This window comes from Octodon degus, unplaced genomic scaffold (assembly GCF_000260255.1).
Source record: "Octodon degus isolate 3935 unplaced genomic scaffold, OctDeg1.0 scaffold00087, whole genome shotgun sequence".
NCBI classification, from domain to species: domain Eukaryota; kingdom Metazoa; phylum Chordata; class Mammalia; order Rodentia; family Octodontidae; genus Octodon; species Octodon degus.
Genome location: NW_004524663.1, coordinates 209,401 through 224,147, shown reverse-complemented (window position 1 = coordinate 224,147; position 14,747 = coordinate 209,401). Strand labels below are relative to the sequence as shown.

Below are 14,747 nucleotides of genomic sequence, written 5' to 3'. Positions count from 1 at the left end.
AGAGTGCAGGAATACATGCTCCAAGTCTACTTTTTTCATGGAATTGAATCTTGGGGAGATATCAATTCAGATCACTTATTTTGATGAGAAAGATGCTTATTTAGTTATTATATTGGCTGGTTTTCATTTCTGAGCTCTGTAGCAGCTGATCTAGTGTTCTGGGAGTTGTCCATTGGCTGACTATCACTGGTGATTTATTCATGATATACTTAGCAAAGCCAAGATAGTTACTCTTCGGATTTTGTTTACACTTCAGCAGGTGCTTGGCAGCTAGCCATGAAGGTAATAATGTTCCTTACTTAGGTTCCCTTCACTCAACTGTACTTCTTTTGTTTGCTCTTTAAATTTATTTTTTTCATGTATTTAGTGCAGGGTCTACAGGATCTCACTATGTAGATCGGACTCTTAGTGATCTTCCTGTTTTCAGCCTCCCAAGTGCTGGGATTACAGGCATGTGCCACCATGCCTGGTCTCAATGCACCCCAGGGGCAGGGCCAGCATGGCAGGCTGAGGATCTTTTTTTTCTTTTTTGACTGGGACAAATAGTGGAAAAGTAAGAACAGACCATGATTGATTTTCTCCGCTGGAGCCATCTGGAAAACCTTGGTGAAAACAGTTTTGTGAGCTCAAGTCCTTGTGTCTTTTTCCTCTAGCTTCTCTGTAGCTTAAGATTCCGTGAGCAATAGTCGTGTGTGCAGTCAGCTTGCAAAGGCCTTTCCTTCGCCTGGCATTGTGAAGGAATGAGGGCTTCCACACAGGAGAATTTTCAAGCCCATTAAACATGCACCAAAACACACCTCAACTAGATTTCTTTTCAACCCACAATTCAAGCAGAGGCTAAGCCTTCTGTTCTCCTTCATTGCATTTTCTGGGCTGCAGTGATTTTTTTTTTCCCTATTGGAACAATGGAGGACCTAGAGGCAGTCAGTACATCTGAAATTTGTCCACCTAAAAGTAACATTGAAGCTTGGGAGATAGCTCAGCAGCATAAGCAGCTGCCTGGCAAGCGCTAGGTGCTGAGATTGAAACACAGTATAAAAAATCTATAAAAGTAATATTGATATCTAGTTTTTGTACTATTTAATGCATTCAGACTGAGCACCATGCAGTGGGCTGTCACCAGCATAATCTTTACGTCTTGAATTTCTTCTCTTTGAGTTGAGACCAAAAATAATGCTATTTCAGCATTATGAGATGATTAAATCAGTCAATCCAACATGAAGCATTTAAAATAATGTCTGTTGTATATTATTCATTTAATGGATGCTATTATTTTACTGTTACAAGTTCTTTTCTTTCTCTTGTTTGTACTGTAAGGTAGATATTATTATTTTGACTTTACTTGTAAGGAAACTGAAAGCCTGTGAGGATAAGTAATTATTTATGGTCTTACAACTAACAACAATTCCTGGACCACAATTTGAAATACTTCAGATAGAGAATTACCTCTATCCCATGCTAGTCTGTGGGGACACAATAGGGAAACTCTTGTAGATCATTTGGAAAAATCCTAAATTACATATTTTTTTTGTCTTAGCTACTTGTTGCTGAGAAATGCCTAACACCAAAGGCTAGGGGAGAAAAGATTTCTTTTAGCTCACAGTTTATAGAGATTTCAGTCCATAACTGGCTGGCTTCAAGACAGGGCAGTATGGCAGAGGGTCTTACAGGGGAGAAATAGTCTATGGTGTGGTGGGCAGAGGTGAGAGCAGCAGCAGCAGCAGCAGCAGCAGCAGCAGCAGCAGCAGCAGCAGCAGCAGCAACACACCTGCCTTCTTTCTCTTCTTTTATGTTAATCCAGGCTACAGTGGATTGACCGGTGCCACCCATACCCATGATGGGGCTTTGCATCATCCATGTTCCTAATCCCAGTAGCACGTGCTTAATCCACATTTACATACTCTAATGCAGCCACCTTTGAAACTCCCCACCTATGAGTGCCTGAGGCTTTGGGGGGATGTCTAAATGTAAGCCATAGTAATTTTCTAGGGTCATTTTAAGTGAGAAGTGAGGGGAAAGAAATGAGAGATGAGAGACATTAACACACTGTGCATAAAGTGGCAACAGACTAGGATCTTGGGCAACAGGCACTCAACTCTGTCTTCTGTGTTTGGCAGTGTCCATTGTGCTCTCATGCTCATCCTACCTATGATGTGGCTTGAAGGAATAAAGTCCCAAAGGGGCCTACAGAATGGAGAAGACTTGAGTGAAGGACAAACATTTGTTCTGTCAGAAGGACATGGGACAAATACCTAACCGTAGCAGTAGCTTGTCACTTAGCCTTGACCTGCTGCGGGTTACATTTGCATATCTTGGGTAGAGCATATGTAACAGTGATAGAACCTGACTGGGTGACATCAGTGAGTGGTAAGGCTAGCAGAGACAGGAGGCAGTGCCCAAGTGTCAGGGTCGTGGCTTGGTCTTCCTGTCCTGCTTTCCAATCATAGCATCCTTATTTGTTTATCATGCTTTCTATTTTCTTTCTTTATTTAATATGTGTCGCAGTATACTGACTCAACCACTCTATTTTTTTAAAATGAATTTAGTACAGTGTCTATAGGGTCTTACTGTACAGATCAGACTCATAATGATTCTCCTGTTCTCAGCACCCCAAGTGCTGGGATTATAGGTGCGCACCACCACACCCAGTCTCAATCACTATCTCAACATTCCCTCTCAGGGCAGGGCCAGCACAACACGCCTGGGATCAAACCCCAGCCACTGCACTCTGCCTGAGCAGATGTTTTAGTCCACTGAGCTATCTGGCTGGCCCTTCCATTCTATTTTGAACACATCAGTTTTGTCTATAGCGTAACATACTTGTTTACTTATTAGCTGTATTTATCGTATCTTATATAGAAGACCAGCTGCATAATTTTCAAAATCTAATGGAAAATGTAAATTAGTCCCTTTGTCAAAAAATAATTAAGAATTTAAATTACTATTGTTTTTTAGATAGCAATGTCACAGCGTTAGAGCAAGTGTAGGGCTTACCTAAGTGTGAGGCTATATATCATAGCACAAGGAACCGGATCATGAAAGTAATCCAGCCTATGAGTCTCAACTATGCATTGTGTGCCAACAACTTGTTTCTTATTTGTGCTGAGCAGTTCTATAAGTTCTATGAATGCCAATGCTCAGTGGGTTCATGGGCGCACTTCATCAAATTTATATTACAGAACTCGAGTGTGAATCTTAGAGTTCAATGCATTATACTATAGTATTTTTGTAGTCCTTTTGAATGTGTCATCTCTGTAGTGAAAGCCTTTAATGTCTTCTCAGTAATCCATGAGGTTTTTGCTTAAAAATCAAGGAGCTCATGTCTCTCACTCTGCATTAAACTAAAATCAAATGGGTCAAAGATCTAAATAGTAAAAGAGAAACACTAAATCTTCTGGAAGATAGAATAAGTAGAAAACTCTTCAAGAAATAGATGTAGGCAAAGACTTTATGAAAAAAATCCTGAGCACATAGGAGATATTTCAAAGAATTAACAACTGGGATCTCATCTTATTAAAAAGTTTTTTTGTAGAAGAAATTGCCAATAGAGTGAAGAGATAATTCACAATGTGAGAACACGTTTTTGCCAGGTGTTCCTCAAAGGACTAATATCTGCAACATACAAATAACTAAAAAATTACCTATGATGAATGTCATCATTATGCATATCTAAAATGTACCACTGTGCTTAATTAATTTTCAAAAAGTCAAGAAGCTCCTCAACCTGAATTGCAACTCCTTGTCTAGACTGATTTCTTGTGAGTTATTATTCTGAATAGTGACCACAAGTTTTTAGAGATGGATATAATCATCTCCCATGTTTTTTGGTGTCTACTATGTATTGTGTCTTATGCTAAGACATGTTTCACAGATGAACTCATTTATTCATCATAATATTGTGGACAGCTAAATTATGTAGTAATAGTACAGGCTGTCAGACAGGAATAGGCTCTCAAGAACCAGGGCAGAAGATGTGAATGCACTGCAATGTGGCGGAGGAGCATTTGTTGAGGACTAGACCTCAAAGCAAAGGATAGAAGAGTACACTCACATACGTCTCCTAGGGATGAGCAGTAGTTAGTGATTGATATTCTAAATAGACATGGATCACCTTGGGTGGGGGGCCAGGAAAAGCCACTGACCCACCCCCTGCAGGAAAAGCTCTTGTTCGTCTGCATTAGTCTATGCTTGCTACATGACATGCTTCCCCTTTTTGATCCCCATTTAATCAATATTTCCTAAGATATTATACTTAAAACTTTAAAACTTTTTAAAATGTATTTAGTATGGGGTCTACAGGGTCTCACTACTCAGATTGGACTCATAATGATCCTCCTGTTTTCAGCCTCCCAAGCAAGCACTGGGATTACAGGCAGTCATCCCCATGTCCAGTCTCAATCACCCTCTCAACGTGACCTGGAGAGGGGACAGGATGGCATGGCATACCGAGGATGAACCCTGGCCCCTGAGTATACTTGTAATCTTATTGGTTCAACATAGTTTTGTCCACCTCACACACACCTTGAGATTTCCCTTTGAATGTTAAATGTTACCCAAGTGACTATCCTTGTAATCTTATTAGTTGACTAGGTTTTCCCAGCTTAGGCCTGCCTCTCCTTGTGGTTTTGCCCTATAAAACTCCCATGAGAAGCAGACTCCTCATCAGTCCATGGCACCCCTTCTACCTCTTAGACAGAAGCCTTCTTTCTCTAATATATAGAGCTTTCTTCCCCCCAAGTAGATAGATTCTGCTGTTAACTCCATTGTTTCTATATTTCATTCTTCAGTTTTAGAGAACACTAACTCCTACCAGACATCTAACAGGTTGGATGTTTTTTTCCCCTACATCAATAATAAGATCCTTAAAAACAGAAAGTTGTCCTGATTGTACAGATGAAAAAACAGATTGGAAGAGGTAAAATGGCCTCACACAAGTAAAAAAATTAGAGTGAATGTTAAAATATAGGTTTCCCCTTCTCCAAAACTTTATGTATTTTTTGTTGTATCATAGTATTTATTTAAATCATTTTCCCACTAAAATGAACTTGGTCTGTCTCTCTAGACATGTTGGGCATGTTCTCTCCTTTCTAGCTTGTCTTCTCTCCCTTTTGACAGCCTCGGCTGTCTCAGGCCCCAGGTTCAACTGCCCTCTGAGTTCTTTTTCTCTGCCAACTTCCTACAGAATTAAGATTCAAAGACTGTATTATTCATGGAGTTCTCTCATTATGTAGCTTTTAAAAAAATCATATATAAATCTTCCTTTCAGAATAGATTTTGAGTTTCTTAGGGCACAAAATGAGAGCTGTACAGTTCAGTTATTTTTTCACTGTGCCTCAAAAGCATTTAGTTAATGTCTCCAGGGTGGATGAAGATGTGAATGGTGATTTTGTTGTCAGACCCTCATTCCTGACACAAGAAAACTATTAACATTTCTGCAATGTTAAAAGGCCTGAATTAAGGATAGAAATCTGCTGGAAGAAGCCCTAATTTATAGCATTTGTTAATTTCCATGGTATAAATATTTCTACTATGACCAATTTCAAACTACTGGCAATATAATAGCTTAAGAAAATTCTCATGTCATTTCTAAAAGTTTAATAATCAGTGGCTTGTGTTAGCCAGGATGAATTAGGTCCAGCATCCCCTATTTTGGATATAGGAATGTTGTTTATTAAATTTTTACTAGAGAGAATTAACTGGTCTGGAACAATTGAAAACAGAGGCTGAAGAACTGTGTTATTTAATCCACAATCAAAAATGAGGGCCAGGGAGATGGCTGAGTAGAATAAGTGCTTCCCTGGCAAGTACAAGTGTCTGAGTTCAATCCCCAGTTCTGCCAAAAAAAAAAAAAAAGAGAGAGAGAGAGAGAGAGAGAGAGAGAGAGAGAGAGAGAGAGAAAGCAAGCAAGCAAGCTTGAATCAGAGCTACCTGTGAGAAGCGTAATCTATAATTTCATGACTTCTATAAAGGTCCAAACTGTATGAATAACTCATCCTAATATTTTTTATTTTAATACCCTACTAAATGTGTTTCATTTATATTTTAAAGCTTCCTCTGACTTTTGTGAGTATGCAGAGAGAGGTTCAGTCTTTCACCGAGATTGTCCTCTTCCTCTGATCTTTTGTAAAATTCATCTCAAGGGGGAAAATATTTTATTCAAGAGAAATCAATTTTTTGAGATCAGAAATCTCTTAGAATTCATGTTACAGTTCGCCTGACATATCACTCGCTGCGTTAGTCTCCTCATTTGATCTTTTTCTCACAAACTTGCGTATTTTGGAAACATTTTCATCAGCTAACCAAATCTGCTCTGAAATATGTAACATATATGCCTTTGTCTGCCAAGGATTCTCCTCCTCATTTATATCATAATTTAGCTTTTCTTGCCCTCACTACACCATTGTACCACACTTATGTAGAGATCTTCTTGCCTCCACTCTATGTGGCTAGTGTCTCAGGTGGTCCTCAGGGATACTGCTCTGGACATTTCTGAAGGCATTTATTGCTCTTCTATCTACATCAAGATCTCAAGCATATGTCCTGGTTAAACTGACCTGAAGTGCCGCCTATACCTCCAGGTGGTGAGAGCTGGGGACATAGCACAGTGGGAGAAGTCAGGGTTACATGTCAGTGTTAGGGCACTGGCCCCAGAATGCACGAGGCCTTGGCTTTGATCTTCAGCACCAAACATAAAGTATGCAACCAAAAAACCTTCTGACATTTCACATAAATAAAGATTTATTTTATAGTGTGCAATAATAATACTATAATAAATAGTAAATAGTAGACGTAAGAAAATTCAGAAGTTTTTCTAGATAGGTTAAATGTGATTGCTACTATGTTTTTGGAGGGGGCAGTTGAGGATTGAAGCCAAGACCTTGCATATGTTAAGTATATTTCTGCTAGCAAGCTATGCACACAGATCACTGTAATTGTAACTGTATCTCACTGTTTTCTGTTTCCTACAGTATGACCTACTTATGAAATATATGGTAATAATACTGATTCCATGTGTTCGGGTTGCCCAAAGACCTTACTTGCCAAACAATATTTTTTTTTTAAAGTTTTAATTTATTTTGTGTGTGTGTGTGTGTGTGTGTGTGTGTGTGTGTGTGAGTGTGTGTGTGTGGCCAGCTCAGCCCACCAGGGGGCGCGGCTGACTGGCATGTGGTGCTGGGGGATCGAACCGCAGTCCCTGTGCGTTGCCAAGCTTGTTCCAAGTAGGTGCTTTTAGACCACTGAGCCATCTCGCCAGCCCCCCAAACAATATTTTTTTATCTATTTGTTTGTTGTAGAGTCTCACTATGCAGCTCAGACTCAGTGATCCTCCTGTTTTCAACCTCCCCAGTGCTGAGATTACAGGCATGCGCCATCACACCAGGATTCGGTGGCTGGCTCAGCACACCTGGGGATGGGGCCGGGGTGGCACGTGATGCCAGGTATCGAACCCCTGGTCCCTGTGCTTCCCCAAGAAGGTACTTTGTCTGCTGAGCTGTCTTGCCTGCCACCAAACAATTTTTGATAGGTAGCAACTTCTCACACTTGCAGTCTATCACTTTGTTTATCAGGAACAGATAATTTTTACAATGCTTATTAAACTATCCATAAATAAAATACTGTATCTGAAAGGTGACTAAAAGGGAAAATGTATTAGTTATTGCTTGAAATTATCGAAAATACTTTTAGATAAATTTATCATAATACATTATCTATAAATACAGCAGATATATACCTAATAGATACAAAATAAGAATACCTAGAGAAATGTGTCTTTATTGTTTTGCAAAAGTGTTATCCAGATATGTGGTAAGGTGCTTATTATGAAGATAATATTTTGTGTATAATAAGAAAACCATTGCCTCTTTGAGAACGTCTTTAAGTATATGATGAAGGAATAACAAGTGACTTACTAACTGGAGGGCTTATGTAAACTTGTTGCCGTAGAACAAAAAAGGAAAAGCTTTTATAATCGCACAGGTTGATTATGGTTGGACTCATGTTGTATGAACATTATGACTTCACTGCATAAATTAGTCTGGACAAAAGACCTCCGTGGCAACTGTAAAAGTGTTATCATAGCTCAGTGGGATCAATATGTCTGAGAGTATACTTTAGTTTAAAAATATTTTTTTTGTGCATTTGATTCATTTCCTTTAATATTTTAGTAAAAATATTTTTTGTGTGTTTATGTACATGCCCATCTCTTTGTTCAATGTGTGCTAATAATCCGTTCAGAAAAATATTTTTTTAGCTCAACAGTTTCTTTTTCTTTTTGGTTATTTTTGAGATTTCCATGGAAAAGCTATTTGTATACATTTTCAGGGTAGCCAAAATCAATTAAATATTACCAGGTAAAAACTAACAGATTTGAGGGGTGCAGAGAAATAAAACCCTTAAGTTTGTATAATATAAAGGTTACATGTAATTTAGGTTAACATATATGTTTCTTTGTGTTAACTTTTAAGTATATATTACCTTCGAAAAGTTTTACTTAGGTTGGTTTATAGATAAACACTCAAGATATTAATTTGGATGCTTGTGGTTCATCTAGCTTAATGGCAGGCTAATTTCAATCACTTGGTAATAGTGAAGATGTCTGGAAAGTTGGTAACATATTTCCATCCAAGTTCTTAGGTAGCCAAGATAATATAAAAAATCAGTTTTATGATTTTTTTTTTTGGTACCAGGGATCAAACTCAAGACCATATGCTCGCCAGGCAAGTGCTTAAATCACTGAGCTATCTCCCCAGGCCAAAAATCAGTTTTATAAATGCAGTGTCTACTATTTTCTGTGTAGCTTACTTGAGAATTTTTTTTGTCAAAGATAAAATTTATATATATATCATATATATATATATATATATATATATATATATATATATATAGTTAGGAAGTGTTAAATGCTATGTGAATAACATAAAACACTCTTTTTGACTATAATTAAAAGACTAAGCTTTCTGTATCTAAAACAATACACTTTTTTGTAAATATTGAGATACTCTTGGTTAAACTTACTAAACTAGATTTAAAGGCAAATATTTTACTAAATAAGTTTCTCTATTCTCAATATTAGGCTTTTGGTTAATAAAAAGTGAGCTTCCAGAGTTAAAGAGTACTTAAATGTTAACCTATAAAATGTTTTAAATTATTATCTTAGTTTATGACATAACATATTGAACATACATGCATGTATACATCTAAAACAAGCTACACTGTGAATCTAAGATTTAGTTCATAGAATTAAGATTACATAAGTTTAATACAAAGCAACAGATTCTCTTTTACATAATATATATTTAAACCTTAAACATATAAAATGACCAAAATCTCTTTGAATTTGACATTTAAATTTGATTTATGTCTATTGGCTTTGATTAAACAAGGATTTTTGTTATTGTATAAATGATATACACTTGAACATTAGATATCAAATCTATTTGTGATTACTAAAACTGTTTCCTAAACTTTTAGAACCGTAAAGTTGGCTTAATTCCTGATAATATAATTCTAAAGCTTATTAAAAGGGTTTACAAGTTCCTTAAGAGTAAGAACTAAGTATGTAAAGATTTCTATATAGCTGTGATACCAACTATTGCTATCCTCAGGTTATATTTGTATTTCCCAAGTATACAGGCCTTGAAAGAAACAAAACTTTAAAGCATCTTATCGCACTGCTAACTTCCAGCTAGAGATGTTTATAATGATAGACTTTCCTAGGCTCACGCACGTGGCTTTTCCTTTTCTTGCGTCCCAGCTCTTTGTGATGAAGTGTGCATTCCCGTCCCTCAGGAGCAGTATCCAGACATGGCCCTTCCCCTAGCATGCCTTTCCATTCTCGTGCTCATGCTTTAATTGTGCATGCTTTAATCTCTTAAATTTTATTTCAGTCTCACCTACAGGCTTCCAGATTTGAAGTGAGTGCACAGATGACAGATGTGTCAGATTCCTTTTACAGGGACCCACTAGATCATCTGGGATCCTCCTGCCAAGGGAGTTCATAATGGCTAAACTGCAGCATGGCTTCTATCTAAGGCCCCCTAAATTAGCTCTCTGGAAGAGGCCCCTGACTTCAGTATTCTCTACTCAGACCCTTTCCTGCTCCGAAGCATCTAGTTGGAAACTTTTCCCATCCTCCTTTAACCACAGTTAGGGATAGTGTTTCAGAGGGTGGAATGTTATAGGTAGCTCAGGTGGATAGAAATGATTATATAGTTAGAGAGAGACTGTGTTCTCTAGCAAGACAGTAAAAAAATAAATAAACACATCAGAATTGTGGGTGAAGGTGAATATGAAGAAGACCAAACCCCAAAATAGAGACACGATGGCCAGGTCTACAAGGGATCAATAATAACTTACAAGTAAATTATAATTAGCACTACCTTGCCCACGAAGTCCAGATGGACATAAGCCACCCAGGTGGGTGACTAGAGCATCTAGACACATCCTTTCCTCAAAATGCCTTTGTTCTATCCAGGTACCCTTGCTATGAAACCGCTGCTCTATTTCATGAATATTAGCTAAGCAGTTATACTTGTAATCCTATAGGTTGGTTGCTGTCCCACACTGCAACTACACTGTGATGTGGCTGTATAGATTACCCCTGACAAAGGGCCTGAGTGACAACCCTCTTTAGGGAACCCCTCCTGTGTCTCAGGAAGTATGTCTCAATAAGTCTTTCCTACTCTTAACTTCTGTTGTCATTTAAAATTAATTCTTTGCTTTCAGGAGGCATAAAATTGAAATATCTGATATTTAGCAGGCTAGGAGTTGTATTTCTCTGTCATCACACATACTACAAGCAAATATTTATAGAATATTATATTAGAATAGCATACATTAGTTAAAAGCAAGGGAAAAGAATAGTGGTGTATTTCCATTGTAATGTGTCTAAGATTTCCTTCTTCAGTCGTGAAAATTGGAAAATTTTATCATCTACTTCTTTCATATAGTTGTGATTTTACATTTTTGATAAATATGCATGAGGTTATATAAGTATCTGTATATAATGTCTTTCTACACATGAGCACCCAGATATTTGCATAAAGATACATGACTCTTCAGATGGATTAGCTTTTATATTTTATGAAATACATTGTATCTCTTGACCTAAGTGTGGGCATAAATTTCAGAATAAGTTAGAAAAGTGGCCAGGCAGGACACTGTGAAATTTCAAGTCAATTCTTCAGAGTTTAACTCACACGGGAATCTAGTACGTTCTGTGCAAGCTCTTAACCAGTTTTTGTTTCCTAAAGCACTTAGTACTGTCCTCTAGGTTTAGACTTATCATGTGTCAACCAAACAAGTTTCCATATCATATGCTGAGTTGACTCAGTGGCTATGATTTTAAATTATTTTAAATGTCTTGCCCACTCATTGATCAATAGGCAGAACACACAGTTCCAGACAGTGGAAGGATATTAATCACTGAAAAAAATGACTTTGAAAATTGCTAATATTCAAGGGTTTTTTAAGACTTAGTACCCAAAATACCATTGCACATTTTGAAAAAAATATTCTGTAATTCTCAGAAATTTTTAAGTGGCATACACATGAACACACAGAGATATTATGAAGAGATGTATTACCACACTTTCAAAACAGAAGGGCTCTTCTCATTGAGGGGCAGCTTCCTGAGAATTCTTCTGTTTCACAATATTCGGAATTCATTAGAATGCGAATGCACATGGTCACACAGAATTAGCACATTTTGTCTTGCAAGCCACTTAGAAGCCCTGTGAAGAGTTCAGGATGCCAATGTCAACATATTTAAGCATGTAAATGTCTGTGTGAATCTCAGAGAAAATGTCTTCTTTGTTAAAGAAATTCCTACAAACCAACGCCTGGAATGCCGCACTCTGCCTACCTACATTCTGCCAGCCCGATTCCATCAGCTTAGTTTTTGTTTCATTTACAGCGTCTACAATGTTTGGAACAACTCCCTGTAGTCTTCTCTTTTCTCATTCCAAAGACACTTTGCACTGTTTGTAACTATTTGATGGGTCTCTATTTCATTTTTCTTAATAGAGATTAAGCTACAGAAAGGAGTCTATATGTTTGTTTCTTTCAAACATTTCACGTATTTCCTAAAAAATACAACATGTTAAATAGTTTAGAAAGAGAGTGAAAGAATGATAGAAATAAGATAAATTGTGCATTGTATACAGCACTTTATATTTTCAGTTCTATGTTCATCTACTTTTTATAATAATTTTCTTATTGCTAAGGGGGAGGGGGAGACACCACTGCTTTGATGATATGAGCCCTGGAGGGAAGGACTTGGATTAAATTTGCCTTCTTGCTGGTAGGCTTCTAGTTTTAAGTCTTACTTGTTACCTTCAGATCATATGGCCCTCAAATATCATTTCTGCTCTAACTCCAGAGGAGCAATTTGTAGTACACTGGAGATTCCCTGATACTTTAGGAACACGGCCTCTTTCTCTATGGCCACATACTACCTGTCTCTTTAGGGATTAGTGTTGGTAACTGAAGGCTCAAGTGGGTTATTAAAATAAAACAGAAAAATATATAAACCAAGAACATCTTGCCTTATAACTTAATAATAATATTCAGCAAGATACTTGAGAATTTCCATTATTAGACTCTGTATATGAGAAAGAATGCATTACAGCAATTTGGTTGTGCAATGTGTAGGTGTGGAAAAAAGTTAATCTTCTCCATCTTAGGTTTATTGGCCACAGCTTTGTAAATTATACTAACAAAAAACAGATTGACAAGTGAAAGGCTGAAGTTTATTGCTGTTGGCATTGTGTTTGAACGTGGAAGCCCTGAGCGCAGAGTGACTCACAGGAGTGCTTAGAACTCAGGCTTCAGCAGCATTTTAACTAAGAAACAATTCATTTCTACAGAAGAGGCAAAACAACAACAAAAAAGCATTTGGATGCCAAATTGTAGGCAACCAAATATACTGACCACTACTAGAAGATAAGACTAGTTTGTACAGTTGGTTATGCAGAGTCTTCTGTTAGGCAAACAAGGGCACATAGAAAGCTCACCCTTTGCCAGCTTCTTCTTACTTGCCTTCAGGTCATAATCATATTTATGTCCTATTTTTGCACATGTTTAGCACATTTTTGCATCATATGTCAATAATATCTAAGTGACACATTTTGGGGCATCATATTCTGCTACGTTTCAATTTTCTCTCCTGATAATACTATAATCTTTTATTTCTTGGTGTTCTTATATAGAGGAAAGCCAGCTTGTGCTTCTACGAAATTAAAAACTCAGCACAGGCTTTTAGCTCCAGAGGAAATCTGTACAGTTGTTTCTATCTTGATACGAAAATAATGGGGGCTTTAAAAAAAACATGTAAAATGAATCTTAATCAGGTACAGAGTTAGGAAAAGACTTAATCTGCATGTGGAGGATCTAATAAGTTTTGTTTTGCATTTCTTTCTTTTAATATTAAGCCATTAATGTCCAGCTCTATTGTTGTTCCCTTGATTCATCTAAAATTACCCTGAAATGCTTGATTGACCTTCAGGGTATGACTAAAATGTGTTTGAGTTTTTATTTGACATTTAGGCCAGTGATAAAAATTAGCATTATTTTAGAGCCATAAGGAACAAAGAAATTATCCTAGGTTTGAAGTATGTATGTGGGTAGGAATTTTGGATGTAATACAAATTTGGCTTGCTCACGCTTTGCTTCAATGGTCACCAAGGCTACAATTTGCCTTGAACACATAACTAACTCCATGAATGTCAACAGAACTGCTGAAAACACTGCCTGAAGAACCCTATACATGGGGTATATTAAAGTTTTGGTGACTGGCAAAAAATCTAGATTTTTTAAAAAATGAATGAATGAATCAATCAATCTATGGTCTGAGTAATAGTAGTATTGAAAAGGAAGTATGCTGAAATAAACCAGATACACCAGCTAGGAGGTTAGGTACATGCACATGCAGCTCTTTTGTTTCTTGTCAGTTTGTCTCATGTTTTCAAAAGGTTAGTCAGGTAGTCACTCTCTGGAGAACGGAGAAGAGGAGTAGCTAGGGAGATGAGAAGCTTAGGTACTCACTAAAGAGAAGTGTCCAGCATCAGAGCCTGGAGAGTGCTGCCAATCTGGGAACACCAAAGCAGTTGTGCACGATCTAGTGAGGTTTAGCTTAATGCTCCAACAATCACTTGACCAATTTAAAGACCTTTTAAATTTAGTAGTCCCAGTTTAAAAAGCAAAATTGGTTTAGTTCCAAACTTTGACTTGTTGCATACAAATATTTTCAAAAAGTTAAAATTGTTTTACTTCCTTGTCAATATTTCCATTTCACAGGCCATCATCATATATTTTAATGGTTTTCTTAACCAGTCAGAGCTTCTGTCACCTATATCTCATTCCTAGAGACTGCGAATTAAGTGCTTTTGGGTGGGGAAGAAATAGGCTTCGAGATCTTTAGGAGATCACAGAGTGATAGAGTGACTCCAGTGAGTAGGCAGTCAAGAACCGTAGCTCAATTGTCACTCAGTTTTATTAATGTTAATTCTCTCAGTTAGAATCATTTAGAAATTCAATTCTGTCGTGTGCAGAAGTCAGCTTTCTTAGTACATTTGCTGCTAACACTAGCTATTATTTGTAGTGTTCTTGCCATTTTTCTATGGTGTAAGCTAAATATATTACATGTTCTACTTTCTATAAAGTATATTATAGGTCTATATAGTAACTATATTTTCATCTCCCTTTCTATAGTTCATTTAACTTGATATTAACAATTACAACCATTGCCA

General features: G+C 37.1%; 1 protein-coding gene across 1 annotated transcript in view; it reads left to right on the top strand.

Annotated features, from left to right (window-relative positions):
- Tmc1 (transmembrane channel like 1) overlaps positions 1-14,747 on the top strand; it is a 106,487-nt gene that overhangs the window by 5,494 nt on the left and 86,246 nt on the right. The gene's annotated exons all lie outside the window — the stretch shown is intronic.